The 14732-nt window shown below is 43.0% G+C and overlaps 1 long non-coding RNA gene across 1 annotated transcript in view; it reads left to right on the top strand.

The window, feature by feature from the left end:
• The window catches only part of LOC109963817 (uncharacterized), a 28507-nt gene extending 13844 nt beyond the window's left edge, over nt 1–14663 (top strand). Inside the window, exons 2-3 of the long non-coding RNA XR_002275445.1 lie at nt 13275–13375; nt 13677–14663. This is a non-coding gene — a long non-coding RNA (uncharacterized LOC109963817). The remainder of the gene's footprint in view (nt 1–13274; nt 13376–13676) is intronic.
• The last annotated feature ends 69 nt before the right edge of the window (nt 14664–14732 follow it).

Below are 14732 nucleotides of genomic sequence, written 5' to 3'. Positions count from 1 at the left end.
TTCTGCAGCAGAAATGTGTTTGGCTGCATTTGTCTCCTTGTCCTTCCTCTTGGAACCTGTTCAGATACTATTATTTTAAAATTACAGGCCATCAAAAAGGGAGAAGAGCAGTTTCTTTATTTAAAACTTTTTAAAGGTGCCTTTTGACTGAAGTGTCATTTTACAGTGATTTAGCTGAAGAGGTTTATAGTTTTGAAGTCCTTTCACAGCCATTTGAATGTCGACAGTGCCCTGGATTTACAGTCCAAAGAGGAATATAGCGAACATTAAGCTGGATAAATGGGAGAGCTTTATACCTTTTCATTAGATTCAGTAGCCTGATCAAAATAGACATTATTAATCCCAGCAGCCCCAGAATTCATACATGCACATACTGAAGCAGCAAGCCACTATCACACTTAACAGGCCAGTGGATATGTCTGTTGACTCATTGCCATGTTGGTTTAAAACAGTAAAATGGTGATTGCATCACTGAGTCTGCAGCAGTATTTTTGCAAACTAGTGAAATCTGCACCATGTTTCTCCCGGTTGTCTTGATGGTATCAGGAAACAGACACATCTGCTGCCTCTGCTTTTCTTGCTTTGTAGCTGTATGAGAGTTTTGCCATGTTAACAAGAATCTCTTAAATGCAACACAACACTGGCTTTGTGGTGGAGCATCCTGTCATTTGGCGTGATGGTTGATGGATGTAGTCTAACTATACCCATTGTACAGACAGAAGAAATAGACTAAAGATGCAGTAGCCTGTGACAGTCTGGGGACTCGGTTTGATGGAAGTGCTGATGTACACTGAAACTAGGAAACAGACAGTGGTGGGCACAGTGCAGCCTTACACTGGGCAGCAGCAGCTTCAGTTCTCCATCTGTGTTTACACAGCATGCTAAGGTGCAGTACTGACTGTGGGTCTCCTGCACTTTGACTGCGCTCAGATTACTGGAAATTGCTGTTGAATCTTTGTGTGCAGATATGCTGTTGAACATAACGCAGCAGGTGTGGCTGCTTTGACATCGGTACATGTAGTTTATCACATTTGTAGTGTCTGCTCACTGTCGCCTGTAGAGTCATTAGAAATAAATAATGGGTTGACCTTTGAGCATTTTCACCCATGGTTAATTAACAGAACGCACTGGACCCTCCTATGTATTACTAGAGTGGCAAAACAACTGTGGGAAAAATAAATCACACAAAGGAGGAATCAACTTTGGCAGTGTAGATGTCATACAGCATGTGGCAAAGGGGTATGATGATCCTGCTGGCTTCAGGATGACTGACATCTGTGCTGTGAAAGCCACCTGCCCTCTAAAACCCCCCTGAAGCCAAGAGAAGACGAGTTGCCAGACCTTGTGGACAATGTGAGGATAGCACGGGTCCTGCAGCTCTGTGAATCCATCTCAGACGTTTCCCCAAGAGAAATCAAACTGAATGACTGAAGAGTAAAGTCAGGATGAGACATTCGGTCTAATCGTGCCCCACTTTACAAATGGATGAGCAAAGCAACAACGAGGCAGGGTCTAAAAATGGGCTTCCATTAAGCATTGCCTGCAGTCTGGGGCGAATTCAGCAGTTTCTGCTTCAATAAATAAAATAAGAATGGAGGGTAGAGTTGCCCCCAATGAATCAGTTGTTGGGGTCATTGTTTATGATCTTTTAATGCTGTAGGTTTCTAGGGGACCCCCTGATGTAGGAGAAAAAGGGACATTTCAGAATAAGCACAAGAAGAAAAAGGTTTGAAGGAGTCGCTGTAATGAGGGGAGCACTTTCTGCTGCAATTTGACATTTTTAAGTTTAATAAGGACACTTGCCATTCATGTCGAACCTGTGCCTGTGGTTGTTGCCACAGCACAGCAGGATGGTGAAGGTTTGGGGGAGTTGGTGGGTGGTTTTATTCTATCCATAGTGGTTTCAGGTGATAGAATATCTCCCTTTCCTCCGAGATGTTCACAGCACCAACAGTTTTGTGTGGGGTATCCCAGGGTTCGATTTTGGGTCCAACTCTATTTCCATTGTATATGTTTCCTCTGGGGTCTATTCTAGAGGAGTATAATCTTTCTTATCAATGTTATGCTGATGACATCTAGATTTACTTACCATTAAGTCTGGGAAGAGGCTCTTTATAGTCTTTTGCCAACTGTTTTGCTAAAATCAAAACATGGCTGGCACAAAATTTTCTGCACCTAAATGAAAGTAAGACTGAGTATATATTATTTGGTGAACCCGCTATCTCTGGTCTAGATACACTCTTAAGGCCTTGGCTAAAAAACAAAACAAAAACAAAAGTGCTTTAACCTTTTCCCCGAGTTCAGTGGATTTCATCACAGCTTCCTTCCTTGCGGCTGTTTGCCCCCCTCACCTTCCCTTCTCTGCCCCTTTAGAGCTCTTTCGCAGTCGGCCATGTTGTCCTGGAAATGTAAATTAACATAAAATCTGCCGTTGTATGGCCACTTTGATCCCTCTGTCCAGTAGCATGAATGCTAAATCATGTACTCCTGCCGCTGTGTAAATGAGTGGAACTTGGTAACCCTGAAAGTGTTGGCACCGTATGATCCCTGTAGTTTCAGGTCATTTGTGCTGAAATAAATTCTGCTGTCGCAGGTTTGACAAAATGAAGGAAACTTGAAAGTGAGAGTCTTAAATTACTGTATTTTAAATCACTTTCCATTATGTGTGTGTTTGCTTCTGTTTGACCTTATAAAAGACAGGCACTAAGAAAGAAAGAAAATGGGAGAGTAAATCCAAAGGCTGAAGGCCTCATGTGTCAGTTGTACATATTCCTTTATTCCCAATAGTTTGAAGTTGTACTGTACATAAAGCAGTAAGAGGCACTGGGTTCTTCCCTGCCACCGTCATCTCAGGGGGCTGATGACGTCCTCAAAGACACACTAGCACAGATATGGTCCAGCTGTGAGTTTGTGGTCTAACCAGTAGACCAACTGATCGTTGTTAGTACAAGCTCGAAGTGACCTGTCGTGGGGATGTTGTTACCAAAAAGTAATACAGACCCATTAAATCCTCTGTTGGGCTTAATGGGAATCATCTTAGTAATGGATGAGGAGTGTAGCTGTATCTTCAAGGGCACAGACACAGGTACGAATGATTTACACACAGACAGCCAGATAAGGACACACACACACACACACACTTCGTCTGTAAATCCTGAGGCTTCGGTGACTGACAGCGTGAAAGTCGAATAACTAGCCGGAGTGAGCTCAGAGCAGTTTGTTAGGGTTATACAAAATGAAGCTGCTGGGAAAATATCAATAGATTAGATTAGCTGTAGTCATCCCTGAGGGGAAATTGGGCTGTAGCAGCAGGTGGTGATAGGAAAAATCGAAGAGGAGAGAAGTAAGACGAAGGCAGATGAGGTTTCAAACATGCACAGAGACAAATTTTCACTTAAATAATAAGTAGAAATATGCAGGCTTGAATAAATGTGGGTGTGTAAACAGTCTGTCAGTAGCAGCAGCTTCTCCTGCCTCCAGTCTTTGTGCTAAGCTGATGTAGTCTTCATTTAATGGACTATTTGGTGTCATCTATAGCTAATAACAGAGAGTGTACCTTAGATTTAAAGAAGCTGGAAGTTCACTTTGTATTCAGAGCTGATTAATCTGCATTGTGCCCTCGAGTTTTGCACTTTAATGGTATTAAGAAAACAGTGAAAAATGTCTTGCTCTGTCCGACAAACAGTCCAAAGAATGACATATAAAGCTATTAATACAATGTCATTCCTTTAGCAGAGTAGCGCCTGGTTCGCCCTACATCATAGGATTATTAGGAGTATGGAGTTGGAGAGAAACGGAGATGAGGGTAAACGTCACACTGTGGTTATAATAAGAGGAAAACCTGCTGAGGTGTACAAATGTTGGCTTTGTCTCCTGAATATTTAACAGAAACCACTGATGATGATGATAATCTACTGTAATCGAGGCTTTTTCTTTGCTGTATTTGCATCTGTGTGATTAAGACCACTCCTGCTCATTGGTAGTCCAACCTTTGCTTCTAACTTTACTGGGGCAGGAAAACTACAGCCACTAATTATGTTAATTATCACTTCATCTGAATCTTTTTGAACTTATCAATAATTGATTTAATTTTTAGGAAGAACACTTGTCAGATGGCTGACTGATCCACAAAGTTTTGTTTTTTTTTTGTGATCAGCACAAAGCGTTGTAGTTCCAGATGGAGTTTAACAGAGCAACTACACACAGCGACTCACTGAGGTGTAATTAATGATAATTAGTCAGGACATCTACAGGACTGATGAAAATATATTCCAGTATTTATTATTCATTCCAGTTGGAGCGTCATTTAATGAGGCTAGCTCCACTGAGAGACACATTTCTTTTCCAACAAAGAACTGGCCAAAACAACCTCAGCAGCACATTTAGCAGACATGGCAAAAACGAACACTGCTCACGTCCCCGAGCAGGAGAGAGACGAGTCAGAGCCGACTCCTTCAACAATCAGCTCAGTCAAATACTCAGAGTAGACAATGACACTTTGTGTCTGCGTGAACGTCTCCATCAGATGCACAGTTTAAAAGCAGAGCAGAGTTTTCTTAGCACAGCGTTACAGGGCTCGGCACCGTGTAAACTCTTTACGGCCTCAGTGAACCAGCTCATGTTCATATCAACAAAGTCAACACCCCAAGTCAGGAAAAAGGAAGATGTTTCACCAGAAACGTTGATATTCAGAAATAATACAGATTTACTCCACATCTTTGCAATGTCAAGCACTAAGTGGGATAAAGCCAGAGGAACTTTCTCTTGCAATGTCAAGCACTAAGTGGGATAAGCACTAAGTGGGGAGCAGGGACCTTTTACGGAGAAACCAGGGTCTACATTTAGTTATACCCCCTGAATAAAGCACCTAGTCGGGGGGGTAGTGCTTTCCGAAGGTCCAAGAACTACTGGGACGAGGCCTGCAGTGCTGAACATCACTGATTAGTCAAATCCAGGGCTCTATAGTCCGGGTATTTCACTTATGTATGCAAGTAAAAATCAACATTCCAAAGTGAAAAATGACTTGATGGCACTGATGCAGCTGACTTTATGAACATGCCTACGTGGAGAAACCAGTGAGTGAGAGTAGTGGACTGAATCATATAACTTTGGTGCTTGTGTAGCGACTTCTCCTGGTGTTCGACCTGAGGTTTCAGTTCAGCTCCTCCACACATGGAGAACAGCAGGCAGAGGCCATGAGGGAGAGTTAACAGTCCCTATGCTCGTTACTGCATGTGCCATAAAACCTCGGCAAGTAAAAAAAAAAAAAAAAAAGCTGTTAAATGAGCATAAACTTGGAGAAAGGCGATAGTTTCAGCTCGGCCTGCAGTCTGTCCTAACCATAGCAAGCATTTAACATGGCGGCGTTGTTACAGCTCCGCTGCCAACTGTCAGCAGACTAATTTGTTTAATCTTCCCTGAGCTTCAGTCCTGCTGTGGAAATGCACATCACAGTGGCCTTGAGGGGCTTTTACCAGGGACGTTTCTGGGAATAAAAGCTACCAGGGACGTTCTGCAACTGCTTTCTCACTAATGCACTTGAACCTGCATTTGGTAGCTTTTAATTTTCATGAGCAACTGACACTGTTAAGAATCAGAGGCACAAACAAGCTAGGGCCAGAGATCAAAAGAAATGGCAGTGACTGAGTGAACTCAACTCCATTAACATTTATTTTTCCAGAGGATGTTTTGATGAGTGTGTTCAGAACCCCCTGCTGCTTGGATGGAGCTGCTTCTAGTTCAGTAGCAGATGATGGAAAGAAGCTGTGCTGCTCCTGTGTGTGACTGTTGGCCAGAGCATGACCGAGGGTATAGAGAAATTACAGGTTTTATTCTATGCCTCACTGGATCGTTTAGTGGAAAGGGGGATAACGGTGTTTATACACAGTCGTAAACGTGTTCTGTATTCACAGGCTTTGCAGATGAAGTCTGACCGGCCATGTGAGGTTTTAAAAGGCCAGGTGCCTCAACAGTAAAAGCAATCACACTGCAATATGGGTTTGACTGGCACAATCAGGGAAAGGCACTTTTCCCAACTTGTTCACTTGATTTCTGATGTAATGATCATGATTTCAAATGAACACTAGTCGTAAAATACAGGTTGAGTCGTCTCTAAGTTACTCCAGACAAAATGTAATGCGAACAGAGTGACTGTCACGACGAGCTCAGCTCTACTGTTAAATACTGTATTAGCAAAATCAGCCAAACAACCTTTTGAGCCTGACGCTGCTACAAACTCTACAGCTGTCAGCAGCCAATCAGGGGGGACCCTCCAGGGTGTGAAGGTGTGGGTGAAGCAATAAGATGTGTGTAGTTCTTAGAGGAGTTTCTGTGGATGTGCTGTGTGTCTGTCTGCCCTGACATGTGGTCTGTAGTTTTAGACACAAAGCGCTGTTTAAGATTATACAACAAAGTCGTACAGTAAGACTTAATTCCACTGTGGTCTGGTCAGTCTTAGTGTACCTAGGATTGGAGGTCATGTGGAGGGAAGTGTCAGGACGGCTGCCTTGCATTGTGGTCAACGGCGGGTGAAGGTACAGACATGTTGGAAGCAGGCGATCGTCTTGATGGGAGCTCATCCTCAAAATATCGGAGTATTGTAACAGAGGCAGAGAACTGTGTGGTTCCTGTGTGTAGGGATGGGGATATCCACCGAGGGGCACTGTGTGGTTCCTGTGTGTAGGGATGGGGATATCCACCAAGAGGAACTGTGTGCAGCTGTGACCATTCGAGTCATGCTGGCACAGTGCAAGTGTTTCTCCACAGCACAGCAAGGTGAAAGGTGGTGGAGGAGTGCTGGTTAACACAAAACCCAGTGGAGCCGTCCCCTGAAGCTCTCCCGATGTCTCACTGTGGCTCTTTCTGCTTCAGTGCTCCTGCGTGCAGCATTTCATATGGTTTGTGGAAATGGTGCCCGATATGTCCATACCTTGGATGTGGACCAGTTTTTATTATTTACTGCTAAGAAAGTCCAGTAAACACACTCCATTTCCTATAGCTACTTCACAGTAAAAGCATTCCTCTGATTTAATTGATGGCTAACTATTTTAGCATCACTTATCACAGCTCCGGTGCTGAGTGTGATCAGTAAACTGTAAGACTGGGCCGATATCTGAAACAGTAAACCGGAACGTAGAAGTGAAACATGGCTCTAATGCGCAGACGTGGTGTCACAGATTGGAGACGGTGGGACTTGGCACAAGCAGGATGACAGTGGTGCAGCCCGGCACGCGTTAGTCTGGAAACGAGAGGTCAGTTTGCTGTATCTCAGCACTGGAGCCGAGCGTGGAGGCGACACTGACTACGGGCCTGGTTTTACTGAGACCATCTCACGGGATTGATGCCTCATGTTCTCATCATCATGCATTAACACTGCACAATGTTACTGTCTGTCTTCAGCACTGTGTCCGTGTCATTCAAACAAAGCAAGGACTTCATCAGCAGTCACCTTTGATTAGAGCCGAATCTCCATTTGAAGGGCTTCCTAGTCATGTCATATTTATGAAAACATCCATGTTGGTCTTCGTATCAGCAGCACTTGCTTGATGCTGTTTGGCGTTGACTGTTGGTCCCACATGTCTGAGCATCCCAGCAGTACTCACAAGCACCTGAGGATCTGTGGAGTTCTCACATCGGTGCACACGGTGGAGAAGTAACCTTGACACAGATGTATTTGGGCAGGATGTTCACTGTAATGCACAACTTTGCTCAGGCAAGTTTCAAGGTTGATTTCATTTGCTTCATGACAAGAATAATTAAAACAAATGGCTGTTTGAGGAAAACAGGGTTAAATCTAAAGATGTGCAGTGAATGGGTTTAAATATTTGGATTGTTGTTTAACCTTCTGGAGTTCAGGCTGGTTCTGATTCATTTTTATACATTAATTATATCTTTGTTTTGCACCTTTTACCACAGATGAATGTGTCCTTAGTGCAGCTCCAGCTTAGACTTCTGACTTCTCATTTCATCCATTCAGTAACGTGTGAAGCTGCCAGGAACCCAACCTGCATGAAAAATGACACCGGCACCATTAAAATGTACATAGCCACTGAAAACAATAACACGATGTATCACAATTTATACACAAATTGAAAAGCAAAAGAACATTTTATAGTGACAAATTATTTTTTGCAACTTTGTGGCTTTTCTCCCTGAAGTATTTTGTAGTCTGCCTGTCCTGACTGCAAATATTTATTCAGTTTTGCTGTGTGAAGCCCCACGTCGGTGCTTTGCTTTGTCTCTACATGATGTGCACAGTTAGTCGTATTCACTTAAGAACACAAACTCCAGAGGCTTAAATTCTTAGGTCACTGATATTCAGAGTTACCTGTAACGTGGACGTCTACAGTCATTCACTGTCACCCACTAATCCATCTGCGGAGTGAGTCACGAACACTCCAAGCAGCAAAATATTCCAGCAGCATGCAGGTTGTTGAGGTAACACACTGTACGTGCACGACTAGATTTATTTTTATCTAAATGAAGATCATGTAATCAGACCTTAGAGACTGTGGGATGCACATTATATTTTCTATTCAAACATCCAAAATATGTTGAGATGAAAAACAAATAGGTGCCTGAAATTTGAAGCTGAAATACTGTGGTGTGTTTTAGAGGAAAGTTGTTAATCAGCTGGGATGGGGTTCAGATGATTTCACTTTGATTTGAATCCTTTAATTAGCTCTTAAGATAACAGGAACATGTTGGAAGTCATTACTCAGTCGTGTAGTTTGATGGACTTAATTTGTTCTGCCTCTTTTCATTTTCTGTGGCATAATAACTTTGTTTTCTGTCCAATTACCTGATTAGAAAGAGAAGAAGTAAAACTCAATTTCTGAGAGTGTAGAAACAAAAAATGTTACCCCCAGTTTTCTGACCTCAGGTGGCTGCATTGAAGTGCAGGTAGACTGGTAAAAGCTTACACACACCGAAAATAAACTACATGTGCACACACACACCTACCTTCCTCTGAGCACTACTGGTGAATATTGAAGGGAGTGATGGGGAGGCTTTTTGAAAAACAGCTCAGAGAGAGCAGGAGATGAATCCAAGGGGAAAATGGAAAGTGACGGTGATGCTCTTTGTCTTCTGCCCTTAAGCCCTAGACTCAGTTCAGTCCATCTGAATTTGACTACCTGCAGTTCATATGGGCTCCACACTGACGGTCCTCCACGTGTTCTCCTTTGTCAGCTGATGAACAGACAGAACGTCAGTGTGGTCCAAAATCAAAGTAATAAGTAGGTTTCTGCTGCCTGGGGGTCAGTGTTGGAATAAGGAGGATCAAATTAAGAACTGAAAAGCTTCCTGCGCTGTGCTGTCGTCAGCTGTTCTGTGTCAGTCTGTACAGTAAAAATCCAGGTGCAGGCTACCTGCAAGACTTTACTAAGTTCAGAGGGCATCTTGTATAATATGTCTGACTGTAAGTAAAGTAGGATTGAGGATTATCGGGGCCCCAGATCCCAAGGGGATCCGAGGTCTCCCAGTTCAGTTCGTGCTGTGAAGTGGCCCCAAGTTAAAATCAAGTTTTAAGTATTGAGTTAATCTTGTTATTAATTTAACTTAATCTAACTGATAAATGCATGTACAATGCACAGAGACTGAGACAAATGGGGGAATCAGTAGGGACCAGGATGAGACCTTTTTCTATGAGAAGCTCTTAGTTTTCTTTATTTGCTCTCAGGCCAAGAACAAAAGAGAGTGCACTGGAAATCGAGCGTGTTGAGCTGATTTTGGATGTAAGGTATCTTTCTATGACCTGCTTGTTTCCAGCCATTTAATGTTTAATCTTGGGCACCTCTAGATTAGCTTGGCACCCTCATAACGGCAAATAAAACCCGATATCACAGGGTGATCCTCCTCCTGAAAACGAGAGGCTAGTTAGTGAATGTGCACACTTCCTGTTGCCAGTCAGGAAGCTACATTTTTGACAGTTACATTACCTCAGATCCTACTTGACATGTGTAATGAATATGAAAGTGGACGGCGGGACGAACTGCAACAGCATTAGGCACGCTCGCGTGAACGTGCACCTGCCTGGAGATTATGCCCATTCAAGGAGATCCTTAAACCATCACTTTATTTTGTTAGAATGAGTGAGAGTTTGTGTGACTTGTATAAACAGCTGTCTGCATAGAAATACTAGAAGAGCGTACACCTCTTTTTCTTTTTCTTTTTTAGCTTTGGGTCATGCCTCAGATGATAATTCACCGTTGTAACATTGTAAATAAATCAAAAAACAAGGAAAAGCATAGGCCATGGGCACATTAATTATCTATTGTATGATTCATCTAAAAGCTTCATCATTTTTACATCAGAAAAATGAATGGAACATTATCACTGTAGAAAAAAAAACACATTCATGCTTCTAAAACTCAGCAGCATCATTTACAGAATTACCAGTGACGCCTCTGCTAGAAGTACAATGGTTAGTGAAGCTCTATTGCAAAGTGGAACAATCTTCTCATCTAACTTTCAGCAAGAAGGCTAAACATAGACGCATTTCCCAAATGTCAAACTAAGGTTTGTTTTCCTGTGAAGGAATAAAGATGTTTTATAGGAGCACACAAACATATGGAAAATTAAAATAAGGATAAGGCTAAGGAGAATATAACTAAACAAAGAAATGTTTGTTTCCACAGTTCAAACATCTGGATCACATCAGAGCTAGTGTGATGTGCTTTTCTTTTCACATTTGTGTCTTTGTCACCTGTAAAAACACATCAGTTTTCTAAAGTATAAATAAATCTGCTTTGGCACAGGCGTCTATCAAACACACTGTAAAACCTTTGTGCAGTGTCAATCCCTTATCGCGGTGCGGCGGAGAGCTACTGCCTCCTTGTAAGAACACACACTGGTCGCCTTTAGAAAAGAGGTGAGAACTGTCAGAACTTAAAGCTCATTCAGTTGAACGATTTGAGTTTCATTCCAATTTAAATGGTACTCTTATTAAAAGTCCAGGATATGGAGCAAGTTGCAAATCCAACCACATGTGCTGAAGATGGATAAAATGAGTTTGATTGAGCAGGACGAGAGGAGTGGAGGAGCCTGAAAGCCGTGAATGACTCACCCTGCTGAGTTTATTTCAAGCTTTTACAATAGAACATCGAACAGTGGTAATTATCCTGTGGCCTAATACTCGGTGCTCAGCACTCTGTGCTTTGGCGTGGGCGACATGATGTCTTTTTCTTGGATTTTTCTGTCATTTACCACTGCTCATGTTAACTACCCACTTATTCTTAGACAAACAGAAACATTAAAGCCCCATCATGGCTGCAGAAACAAGATTCATCTAAGAACAAAAGAAGTCTAAACTCAGACCTTGAATTTGAAACGTACATACTGCAGAGTTTAAGAGCAGTGCCCTCAAGTAAGTCTCAGATTATGACCATGTTGTGGGTCAGAAAAGCTTCACACAGTAGAGGACTGTCTCCTCTAATCCAGCCAACAAAGAGCTGCTATTTTTCTAGCCAGTTCATTTCTTGTGCTTTAATTTGCCTCTGTGGTTGTCGCCTTGTACTGTATCTTTATGACCATCAGTCCTGATGAGAGTTTACTCACAGCCAGACTTAGATCTGAGACTACACAAGCCTCCTACAGTTTCTAATATCAAAAAGAAAGTAGTCTCCTTGAAATCGCTGCAGCTGTTGTAGCAAACTGCACAGTTGTATGTGTGTTCAGCTGGAACTCGAGTCTCCCTCGACCATGTAGTGGCGGCTGAAGAAAACACCTTCTCATTTTCCTTTTGGACCCAAACCACCAGGGAGACGAATCAAAAGCAGAACCACAGCTTCAAACCAATGGGGTGGGGGAGAAAATCACAGCTTGGGTAGGATAGTAATGACCCATGTTAGGCACGTGTCCAAAGGTTGGTCCGTGGTCTCTACAGGTCTCCGCTGCAGCTACACAGATGTTTAGAAACTTTGACAGCTTTTTAAAGATCATTTCTGTTATAATTATGTCCTTTGGAAAGTTGTGGGAGGCAGGTGTTCTGTCTCCAGTCAGTGTTGTTCTTTCAAAGCTTTTCCTAAATCTCCAAAGCTGATGAGTGAAATTAGAATAAAATCAGATTTGTCAAATGCTGGGATTTACCTAATTTGGATTTAAAGTTACGACCAACCAGACCTCAAGTTTTAAACCCTGGATTAGCCTTGGACACTGAAAGCCGCCTCAGTCTAAAACTCTCAACTGGCCTTTGTACTTTGGTTTTTAGATTCACCATTTTTGTCAACAGCTAAAGCTCTCTAGGCTGAGCGAACTGGACTCATGCTCGTGTGTGTTTGTGTGTGTGGACTGCGAGCAGGAAGGCAGCACAAAGGGCCCAGCTGTGTGGGAAGTGATTGCCAGAATCACATCACGGCAGCCTCTCTATCATTCACAGAACACATGACTGCTTTTCTTCTCTCTCCGTTCTCTGAAAGAGTCTCTGAGCTAAGAGACGCTGCAGTTGCAGATGGATGTGTCCTGATTTGCATCCTCACCTTCGCTGCCGTCCTTCCTCACTCTCATCCTCTTGTCTCTTTTATTCTTTGTTCTCGAAGCTCTGTCATCCTCATCTTCCGGATTTTTCCACCCCATCTTGCTTGTATTTCCTCCCCATTCACCCTCTGTAGCTGTCATTCTGCCTCTCTCTTGCTGTTGTGTGGTGATGATGATGCTTCCTCTCAGTGATGTTTCTGGATTAAAATCTTTGTGACACTCACAAAGCGACAACATCTGCACTCTGCCGCATGGAGGGTTTTTGGCAGCCCTAATGTGACGGCAAAACCACACACACACACCTTAATAATCATAGCTTAACCATCAGGCAGACCACATCCAGATAAGTCCCTGCTTTCCAGTCTGACAGTTTCCATGATCAGGTCTCTGATGTCTTGTTTACAGTTCAACCTGCTGTCATCGCTCTCCTGTGTCAGGCCAGAGCTGCAGTGTGACACCTTCCTCCTGCTCCGGCAGACGACTTCCTGCTCCATCATCTGTCATTCCTCTAGCTATGCTGTCTGAACTCTCAGTATGAGATGTGTGGTTTTGTTTGTACAGTTTGACTGTAGTTTTCTGTTTATCACATCGTAATTTCCACACCGATCCACTCTTATGAACAGATTTGTTCTCATATGGCATGAAAAATTATTTGAGAAACTGTGATGTGTTTTTTGTGCTTAGAATTTTTTCTTGGGTAAGAACAAAATTTCTGAATGGTGTGGACCTGCTGTATGAGTAATGTACAGTCGCTGTGTCCAAATCCTAACGCCTTACCACGTTGTTTTTTCTCTTGTCAGCCTGTTGGTCAGACGCGCTCGCCGCTCGCTGGTTCCAGCTCCCCTCCTTTCAGGCTTTCTGCTGCATTTGGATTTTCTGTCCAGGCTTCACACCGTCCCTGGTAGGTGATGTCATCAACAGTCAGCCATGTTCCCACTTCAGTGAGCTGTGGGAGTGTTCACAAACTGTCAGTGCACCGTAGAAATGTTGTGGCTTGCATCTTTACATAACACAGGTGCCCTCGTCTCTTCATCCCTTTCTGCTTGTGTCTGCACATTCAGGATTTTTCTACAAATACAGCACAATTAGCTTGTGTTCACACAGTGCTTTATTGTAGGTTTGAGAAAGTGCTGTCTACATGATTTCCATTAAAAAAAACATATCTTGGTCTATTAAATTCAAGTTTTCTACCATTTCCACAGTATTTGTTTTTAGAAATGTGACCCTCAGCATGCTGATTGTTCTGCCAAGCTGAACTGAAGATAACGGTGCAGAGGACCCAGACACAAACTTAGAAAAGAATGAGAAGGGGAAAAGAGTTGGATTCCTGACCCTCACCTAGAGCCTGCTGCTTGGACCCCTCTCTTTTCAGAAAACTCTGCACCAGAGATAATCCGCCACGCTGCTGGGCAGAACAGCGTGATGTAGTAACACTGTCAGTGTTTCGGACTAATGGCCTGACGTCAGCAGCAGCAGATATGAAAAAGACACTGCTGCACACACGCTTGGACTGCAAGCAACACTTCCCATCGCTTTCACAACTAGCCGCGACCCCCACCCTCACATTTATCACTGAATAAATATGTAGGACATCAACTGTAGCTGACACTTATCCAGATAAACTTCCAGTAAATGCTCAACTCAACCAGCATGAGCGAAGAGTGTGACGTGTCCAGACTGTGCATGTAACAACTCAGGGCATGTTCCTGGAAAGTGAAGAGGGCAACAGTTCAGGCAGTAATAAAAATAATTTGCTTACTCCGACACAGAGCTGATTACAGCCCACACCAACGAGCAGCTGCACGGTGAGTGAGGGCAGCATGAGAACAAAGCGCCTTAACTTGAATACAAAATGTCATTAAAGACATGAAGGAAAGTCTACAGGTAGAAGAAATAACCAATTTTTTTCTTAGATATTTGTGTTGTGCACATGGAAACGGGAGGAAAGTGGGTCAGCAGTAAAAAGGGAACAGCACTTTCTGATTCAGATGATATAAGCTTCATGTCTTTGTAATTTACTACTGCACCTCGAACAACCCATGAGGAGCATTTCAGTTCATATTTAGTTTGGATCCATTTCAGTCAGGCTCAGGTGGAAATAAATTCATATCTGCAGCATGATGTCTGCACGCTGCTGCAGCGTACTGCCAAGTCAGTAATGAAAAGGTGTTTTTGTCTAATCAACTTTTTTTTTTAAGTCTTGCAGGTGGCAAGTCCTCAGAGCAGCCATGTTGCTCAGTGGGTCTGTGTTGACACTG

Source organism: Monopterus albus, unplaced genomic scaffold (genome assembly GCF_001952655.1).
Source record: "Monopterus albus unplaced genomic scaffold, M_albus_1.0 scaffold80.1, whole genome shotgun sequence".
NCBI lineage: Eukaryota > Metazoa > Chordata > Actinopteri > Synbranchiformes > Synbranchidae > Monopterus > Monopterus albus.
The sequence above is the reverse complement of the archived record's forward strand: the minus strand, read 5'-3'. Positions and strand labels throughout refer to the sequence as shown.